Genomic DNA, 9,042 nt, shown 5'->3' with positions numbered 1-9,042 from the left:
GTGCTCTGACTGGGAATCGAAACCGTTCGAAGGCTGGCACTCAACCCACTGAGCCACACCAGCCAGGGCCAGACGTTGTTGTAAGTGCTGTACTTGTACTAACTGTTGAAGGTAGTATTTTTGCTTCCATTTTATAAGTGGGACATTGATGACAAACAGAAGCAGCAGCCTCCCAGGTCACTTTGCGGAAGTGGAACTCCCATGCTTGCAGGTGGCTCCAGAGCCTGACACTGGGAGGCCAGTGCAAGGAGCACACAGACAGGTGAGAAGGAAGGCAATGAAGGACTAAGGATCTCTTATCGCTAAAAAACAGCATGCATTTATTTTGTTATTACAAAATAACACCTATTGTCCTATGCATAATGTTTTTTGTATCTTGCATCTTCTTCAATAAATGTCTCTATTTTTCGTATTACATGGCTGGATACCTTCTGGACAAGCCTCGTATATAATGTTTTTTTTTCCTGGTACATACATACCTATGATTAAGTTTAATGTATAGTACATGTACTTTTAATTTTAACACAGTCACCTAGTTTATAGATTTAAATTCTGAAAAGTCATTTCTTAACAGAGAGATTACTTTCTTCAAAAAGAACAAAACTCTATGAGGCTTTTAAAACCCTCTTTTTGCATAAAAATTTGATTATAGATAATTTTGTTTGAAATAAGCAATTATCAGGTTTGGCTTAAGCAGATTTTTCTACCCATTAGTCCTTTACATATAATGTTGGCTGATTGTGTTATTTATTAGTTTGATTCCTAACCTCTGTGTGCTGGGTTTTGCCCCAACTGCAGCACTCAGTTCCTCAGGGTCTCGAGGGAACGAGAATCAAGAAGGCTGGTCTGGACACAGGGGAGGTGTCCGCAGGTACAGGGGTGGAGGTGTGCCTGTAGCCACAGGTGGGGCATCCATAGACGGGGGTGCTGGCAGGCACAGGGAGATGTCCACAGACACGGGGCAGGGCAGGGGCAGGGCAGTGCCCTAGGCACAGAGTGGGTATCCACAGGCACAGAGGTGCCTGCTCCCCTGGCACCTTCTGAGTGCCGCTTCCCAGGTTAGATGCTCCGTCGCTGGTTCCTCTGTATCCTGCAGCAGCTCCTTCCTCACCAGGGCTCTGGAAGCCCAGGCAGCTGATGGGGGTGTGGGGGCAGGGAGAAGTGCTCCTCTGGCTCTAGGACACCCCCAGCCCCTTTATTAGGTGGCAAAACAGGGTTTCCTCCACCAGAGTGCTGGGAATCTTTCCGTGAAAACAGCTTGAAGATTTTAGTTTCCCTCTGCAAACCAGTCATGAATGTGAAGTCCTGGCAGACAGATGGCAGCTCGCCCTGACTTCTCCCCTGGTCAGGAAGTTCTTGCCCTGAGTCTCCACTGCAGGCCTTATGCTTTCCCTGGCACTGAAGGCTCCCCGGGACCTTCCTCAGGCTTCACTGACAGCTCACTGCTGGCCCTCAGCCCCCAAATTGTCCTACATGTGCTTGGACTTGCCTGAATTTAAAGTAGAAACAACTTAGGCCCAGCCTAGGGATAACAGACCAACCTCACAAAGTTGATTCCTAAAATGTAGCAGTTTATCTAAAATTCAGTCCTCTTGAGGAAATTCGCAGGGCTTGCACCCACAGCTCCCCCACCCCTCTGCCTACCAGGGGAGGGAGGCAGACCCGGGGTGCTTGAAGAAATTTCACAAGTCAATTTTTCTCAAGATGCTTTTGACTGCATTTAATATTTCTAATAAGCATTTCTGGTTTCTTTAGAAAAGTGGTGCTCAGGATTTTTTGCCTGTGGATAAATACCAAGTGCCTGAGCTCTGCATATGGGGTGGGGATCTTGTGCCAACCGATCTGCCAGGCACAGCCCTCTGGTGAACCCCTCCGTTTCTGGCAGCATGTTTCACAGCACCCTGCCCCCCAGGGGGTCCCCTGTCTCCTCTCCACCCTCACATGCTGCCGTTGTCAGCTGCTGCTGCTCAGCCTGCTTCACCTGTCAACACTCTCCCAGCCCTTCTATTACATCTTCTGGAAATCTGCTGAAACTGGTAATTTCCCCTCCTGTTCTTTCACTTGCTCCAATCTTAAGGCTTTCCGAACTTCTCTGTCATGACACGGAGGACCCTCAGGAAGGGCCACAGGTCTTGAGCTGGACATCAGCCTTTTCAGGTTTGAAGGGAGGAGAGGTATACAGAGAATCTGACCTGGCATAGTGGCAAGCGGTCTCCATCGGGGATGTCTATGGCCTCCAGATATGTCATACCCCTGTCATGTCTCTGTGACACGATCGACTGCAATGAGGATCACCCAAACCAGAGCAAGCAAAGGCCGATGTTCAGAGATGGCTCTTGCAAAGGAGCCAGCCTCCTGTGCCTGCATTTTGGCTGAGACACAAAGGCAGGCAGAGGAGCGAGAAAGCTTTACAGTGGGACAAAGGGAAGCCCTCTCATGCCCAGATGGAGGTCACTGGCCTGAGGAAGCTCTAGTGGGCTGACTAGAGGTGGGGTGTCCTGGGTGACTGGTCAGAGGTCTGTGTCCAACTCCCTCTGGTTGGCCCTGGATTGAAGTGGGGACACGGCTGAGGGGAGCTGCCAGCCATACATCAGGCCCTGGCTGACTATCAGAGAGGTTGTTGCCTGTCTTCCCACACTGTCACTTGAGACAGCAGGCTGCCTTGCTGGGCTAGTCAATGCAGAGGTGCAGTGGACTTCCTGGGCAGGATGCTGTGGGTTGCTGGGAAGAGTTTAGCTTTTATATGTGGCCGGATGCCATCTACTGTGTGTATTTAGTTTCTCACAGCTGTGACACCAACTGGTCTGGAAATCTAGTCATCTTGTGTCCTCAAGAGTAATAGGTACCTTGACATTTTTTTTTGTAATACCAGACATTTTTGACACATTGCCTTATCTAATCATCACCTCAAAGCCCTCAGTGGGTTGTATTTATCTCATTTTTACAGATGAGGAAACTGAGGCAAAGAGAGCATGTAGATGCTCTTCTTGTTATAGATCAAGTACCCTGGGAATGGCAGAGAGAAAATTTGAACTTCAAGGTCTGATTATTTTGGAGCTCATCCCTTCTCCCACCATTATGACAGAGCTCTCAAGCCAGGAGCACTTGTTGCTCCCTGGCGGGTGTCTCGTTGTCCCACAGCCTGGAAGGGTGCAGATTCAGTCCCCAGTGGGACGCATGCGCGAGGCAACTGATCAGCATTTCTCTCCGACATCAGTGTTTCTCTCTCTCAACCCTTTCCTCTCTCTCTAAAATCAATATAAATCAATAAGCTTGTCCTTAGGCGAATATTTAAAAACAAAAGATTACTTGTTGTAGCAAACGTGTCAGTTCAGCTACCCAGCAGAACAACGCAGCAGTGAATCCCCTTTACTGTGGTCAACTGTCTGCTCGCCCCAGAGGGCTTTTCAACTCATCCAGCTCCAGTTCTCCCTTTAGCCAGTTTCTTTTTTTTGGTTCTATTTTTAAAATTGTGGTAAAATACATATAACACACAAATTTACTATGTGCACCACTTTAAATCAAGTGCACGCACACTGGTGGGCAGCCACCACGCTCCATGTTTTCAGAGCTTGATTGTCATTCCCAAGGGAAACCCGCACCCACCAGCTGGTGCTCCCTTCCCCGCCCCATCCCCGGCAGCCTCTCCCTTGCTTTCTGCTTCTGTGGACTTGCCTACTTCAATGTTTCATGTAAATGGAATCATATAATAAGTGGTCTTTCATGTCTGGCTTCTTTCATTTAACGTAATGTTTTCATGCTTCATCCATGTTATGGCATGTAACATAATTTCATTCCTCATTAAGGTGGAATAATATTCTATTGTACGGAAGGACCACATCTGGTTTATCCATTCATCCATGGGTGGACACAGTTGGGTTGTTTCTGCCTTTTGCTATTGTTAGTAATGCTGCCGGGAACATTCGTGTCCCAGGTTTTGTCTAGACTTGCAGGCAGCTTGGCTACGGGCCCTCAGAGAGCTTACTGAACAATCAGCTCTTAGTTTCTAAACTAAACCTGGGATTCTTCCCCAGTGCAATCCATCTTCTGGAACCAGCAGGGTGTGGAGAAAGGCAGAGCTGTAGAGAGTGCCATGCGTGATTGCCACTAGTGTGCCCTCCCAGGATTGGAAGTCATGCTTCGTAAGCCGCTCAAGGGCAGAAACTTCTTTAGACCTTCAATGTCAGCATACAGAATGTTTTCTTAGGCTGAATGGCCTGCTCTTTTCCTTGGCCATCAAACTGCTAATCAGCCTTTGTATCCGGTCTAAATATCGCTTCCCTGAACACTTAGAGAGTGTTCCTTCAGGAACAAAGTACTGAAAGAAAAGGTGAAGTGTATCCTGAATAAATTCATATGACCTAAGGTTGTGATAGCCAGGGTTTATAAGCCAGGAGCCAATACCTACCAGGACTGAAATGGCCACTTTCCCCAAATTTCCTTTCTCTCTGTCCAAGTCTTAGCCTCTCTGCTCCCTCACCATGTGCTGATGACCTTTGCTTTCCCTCAACTCTGCCTCCACCCTCCTGGTCCCTGTGCTGGTTTTCTCAGCTCTGTTTGCACCTGAGCCATCACCACCATCACTAGCCTCTCTGGGACTGACCTTCTGTATACCACTGTCCTTCAGTGTCAGGTTTACTGCTTTCTGTTCCTTTGTTAATTCAACTCATCACATTTGGCTTCATCACAGGTGGGTCCTCTCATTGAAAGGGTTCCCCATCCTGGCTTGTGACCCCTGAGGCCAGGGTCCTGTGATCATCAGACTCTGTGGGAAGAGACAGATTAGAAGTGGAGTGGATCCTGAAGCTCATGTAATGTCTCCTACCTTTGTGTTACTATACTACAATCTTTTGTAATTTAGACATGTAAACAAGTAAACGATGCAAAAAGGCCATGCTTGCCTTGGCCGGTGTGGCTCAGTGGATTGAGCACTGGCCTGTGAACCAAAGGTTGCTGGTTCGATTCCCAGTCAGGGCACATGCCTCAGTTGCAGGCCAGGTCCCCAGCAGGGGGTGTGTGAGAGGCAACCACGCATCGATGTTTCTCTACTTCTCTTTCTCCCTCCCTTCCCCTCTGCCTAAAAATAAAAATAAACAAAATCTTTTTAAAATGTCGTATTTCCTCTTAGATGATGAACTATCGCACAGCAGGGACTGATTGGTTATGGTTTACATTTCCAGCAACTAGCACAGTAATAGGCACATATTTGTTTAAGACTTAATTTGGCTTAAAAACAGAATGTTGCCTGAGATTAAACTACCTAAGCTTCCTTCAAATGTGTGAGAACATGTTGAAAGGCAATGTCAGAAAATTCCAGACTAGCAATGGGTCTCTGACGAATGCCTGAGAGGATGTATAGAACTTGCCTTCCATGCTTCATAGGCTGCTCCAAAGCAGGGGTGACACATGGGGGTGTCAGTCCCAAGGTGTGAGAGACATGAACACAGGCAGCACTAGCCAGCACTGAGCGGGGCTGAGGCCCACTCTAGCAAGTTCAAACATGGCAGCAAGCAGGTGGGGGCAGGGCAGGGTGAGTGAGCATTCTCTCCCTTGCCCTGCCCCCTATTTCCTGCTGGAGCCCCAAACTGCCCCTACCACTGAGGCCTTTGTTAAGCCTGTGGTCTTTCTGAGCCAGCAGACCAAGAGCACTGAAACACGGGCCTCAGATAGCTGTCCAAATTCTGTTTAACACCGTGGAGATTTCCAATGTCGAACGTGGTTGACTGGGGAAGGACATTACTGGTAAGTTTGGTCAGGGATGAAACCAGCCAAATAGACATTTTATTTTGATGATAGTCAAACACCCCTGTACCTACTCTTTTTACTTTCTTTAAAAAGAATTTATTTAAAATATTTTATTTTCAGAGAGGGGAAGGCAGGGAGAAAAAGAAGGAGAGAAACATTGATGTGAGAGAGAAACGTCAATCCATTGCCTCTTGCACACCCCCAACCAGGACTTGGCATGCAACCCAGGCATGTGCCCTGACTAGGAATCGAACCAGTGACCCTTTGGTTCACAGGCCATTGCTCAATCCACTGAGCCATACCAGATAGGGCCAACCAGTGGAATTCTTAGGCCAAAAAATAAACAGCCACATATACCAAACCTATACACTGTGAACCAAAGTGGTGCCATGTTAGGGCTTCTGAAAGGACCCAAGCAGGAAGGATAATACAGACAGAAGACCCTCACCATTTTCTTCAGCCAAAAGATTGTCAGCCTCCCCTCTTCAGGCACCCTCCAGGTCTCTAAGACCTTCTCAGAATTTTTCTTGAGAATTTTTTTCTTCTGTATATTTCTCCTGTAAAACTGTTCTCACTCTCATCCAGCTCTGTGATGATAAGAGCTAGGGCACATTCAGTCCAGGCTTTGGCAACACTTTCAGTGGCATCTGCACACCTGCTGGCTACCTTCAGAGCTTCATCCGAAGGACAGAGGGAATTCTGCAGTGAGGCCTGTCCCACGGGAGGCTCTGCTGCTTTGGCATCCTCCCCTTTAGCCAATTGTTCCCCACCTCTGGCTAAACCGGTCAGTTTCTATGGTCATTCCATTATGGTAGTGTGTGAAAGGACAGGAAGAAGCTAGGGCATTTTCTGGGCAAGGGGAATAGGGAAACTGAGGCAAAAAAAGAAAACTACACAAGGCCAAACAGTTTGAGCAACCTACAGTCAGCTGGTGAATCATAAGACCTTGCCTGTCCTGACCAAGGACACTTGAGAGCAAATGGTTTACCCCTCTCCTCCCTGACCGGAGAATATACAGCTTAAATCTCCCTGGTCTGGAAAAGAGAGAACAGAGACCCAATTAATGTCATTTGTGTCAACCAAACCCAAGGACAGATGAAGTCAGGGGAACATATGGCAAAAACCCGATTAGAAGCCAGACAGACCCGAGATAAAAGTAACACAGTACAGTGGACCAAAGAATAACTCCCACCCCCATTCTGACCCATCAGCATATTAAAATGCACCTGGAAAGCTGATGAATGTTCTGCTGAAGCCCTCCCATAAGAGTCTCGCCCACAGGAAAAAAAGATAAAAAGCCCTCAGGACAGAGACTCAGCGCAGGGTCTCTCTAGGGCATGCCCATGACGCTTCTGGGGTGTGAACTTTTTATTTCTTCCTGGACACTAAGGGCCCCCATGAAACCTGCAGCCAGGGGAGCAGCACACACCTGCAGGGCAGCTCATCCCCACTAACCCCTGATCCTGTCTGTCTCTGAGGCCTCCTTTCTCTTTGACTTCCCAGTGTACTGACAGCAGCCCCGCCTCAGCTCGCTGCTTTCTTAGAACATTTCTACGGAGCCAAAGCTGAGCACCACCTGGGCTCTCCTGTTGCTTCTTCTATCCTACGTCCTTCCTTTGTCTCAACTGTCTCCAGCTTCAATGAATGTCATCTCAAAATCACCTGGACTCAAGTTGTGAAATCTTTCCTGCACAAAGTCTGAATCCACACACTACGGGCAGGCCTGACACAGACCTGCTTCAGGTTGGTCCTCGTCTGGTAACAGCAGTGTCCAAATACTAACAAGGTAACACCTGCTACATTATTTCTCTTGGTTGAATCTTCACCTGGGCTCTATTTACATTCTGGGTAACTGTGGGACTGAAGTCCCAGCTGTGAACTTGACCTCAGCAAGTGAAAAGGCAGCTTCTCTCATCACTTCACCTATCAACATTTTAGTCTCTATGATCTTCTTTAGAGTCTGTCAAAATTGAAGAGGAGTTAGTGTAGCCAAACAAAAAACAAAGCTTTGGCTGCTTGTTACAGCAGAACCCAAACTTGCTGGGCAGATAGATGCTGGTGCAAAAGGAAATAGGTTTTATTTCAGGTGCCGTGCAACCTGGGAGAATGGGACTACCGTCTCAAAGGCCATCTCCTATTTCTGCCTAGGAAAAAGTCCAACCATGTCCTCAGCAAGGCCAATACAAAAGCCAGTGTCCAGACCTCCTGCACCATTTTAAAGCACAGTCCCTCAGAGCCTGCAGGCAGCTGCTATGTGGTCCTGGTCATTCATTCTTTCAGAGTGCCAAACTCTGGAGGGATCAGGTAGGGAGAAAAATACAAAGCATAGTGGAAAATCTTTTTCCTTATTCACTTCCTCATAGAGTATGAAGTTTCAACCTTTTCTGGAATCCTCAATTTCCTTTTCAGAGCAGATACAGAGCAAAATTCAGAACACAGAGTTTGGGAACAATACACAGGTAGAGGCATTCTCTTGCACCAGTGCATCTACTGTTGCCTCGCAGAGACATGCTCCTTCAGGCCCGGTCTCTTGGCAGAGACATGCTGCTTTGCCTCAGGCTGAAGCACTTATCAGCCCCAAATGACCCTTCCTGGGTCCCAGGTGGCAAAGGCACTCTCCCCAACCGGCTACAGGTGACCTTTCCTAGGTCTTCAGGTACACAGGGTTTCTGATCAGAAGAAAAACTAATGGCAGAGACTTGCTCTCTTCTAATCCAGTCTCATGGCAGAGACATGCTCCTTTGCCTCAGGCTGAAGCACTTGTCAGCCCCAAATGACCCTCCCTGGGTCCCAGGTGGCAAAGGCACTCTCCCCAACCGGCTACAGGTGACCTTCACTAGGTCTTCAGGTACGGAGACACGCTCCTTCGGGCCCGGTCTCATGGCAGAGACATGCCCTTTGCCTCAGGCTGAAACACTTATCAGCCCCAAATGACCCTCCCTGGGTCCCAGGTGGCAAAGGCATTCTCCCCAACCGGATACAGGTGACCTTTCCTAGGCCTTACAATACAGGTTTCTGATCAGAAACAGAACACATGTGAGAAATTTGCTCTCTTCCCACCAAACCAGAAAACAAGTAGTTGAGGTTTCCTTTACTCCAGGTTTAGAACTTTCACATTCTTTATACATATTTCTACTCATCTAGATTTAACCATCATTCTCTTTTAATCTTGGTTCCTTCCCCACACGGGAAGAACTATACCTAAACTCAGTACTTAAACTCAGTATGTGGCAGCCAAAAGTCCCTAGCACTACAGGTACCTTCCACTAAAAGTCCCTAGATTCGCAGGGACATTTT

The 9,042-nt window shown here is 47.8% G+C and overlaps 1 pseudogene; it reads right to left on the bottom strand.

Annotated features, from left to right (window-relative positions):
• Positions 1-832: 832 nt before the first annotated feature.
• On the bottom strand, positions 833-8,255 carry LOC118974647 (V-type proton ATPase subunit D-like; annotated as a pseudogene).
• Between the last annotated feature and the right edge of the window lie 787 nt (positions 8,256-9,042).

Source organism: Sturnira hondurensis, unplaced genomic scaffold (genome assembly GCF_014824575.4).
Source record: "Sturnira hondurensis isolate 20B ecotype Veracruz unplaced genomic scaffold, ASM1482457v3 Scaffold0019835, whole genome shotgun sequence".
NCBI classification, from domain to species: Eukaryota; Metazoa; Chordata; class Mammalia; order Chiroptera; family Phyllostomidae; genus Sturnira; species Sturnira hondurensis.
Note: the sequence above shows the minus strand (reverse complement) of the source record. Positions and strands in the feature narration are given on the sequence as shown.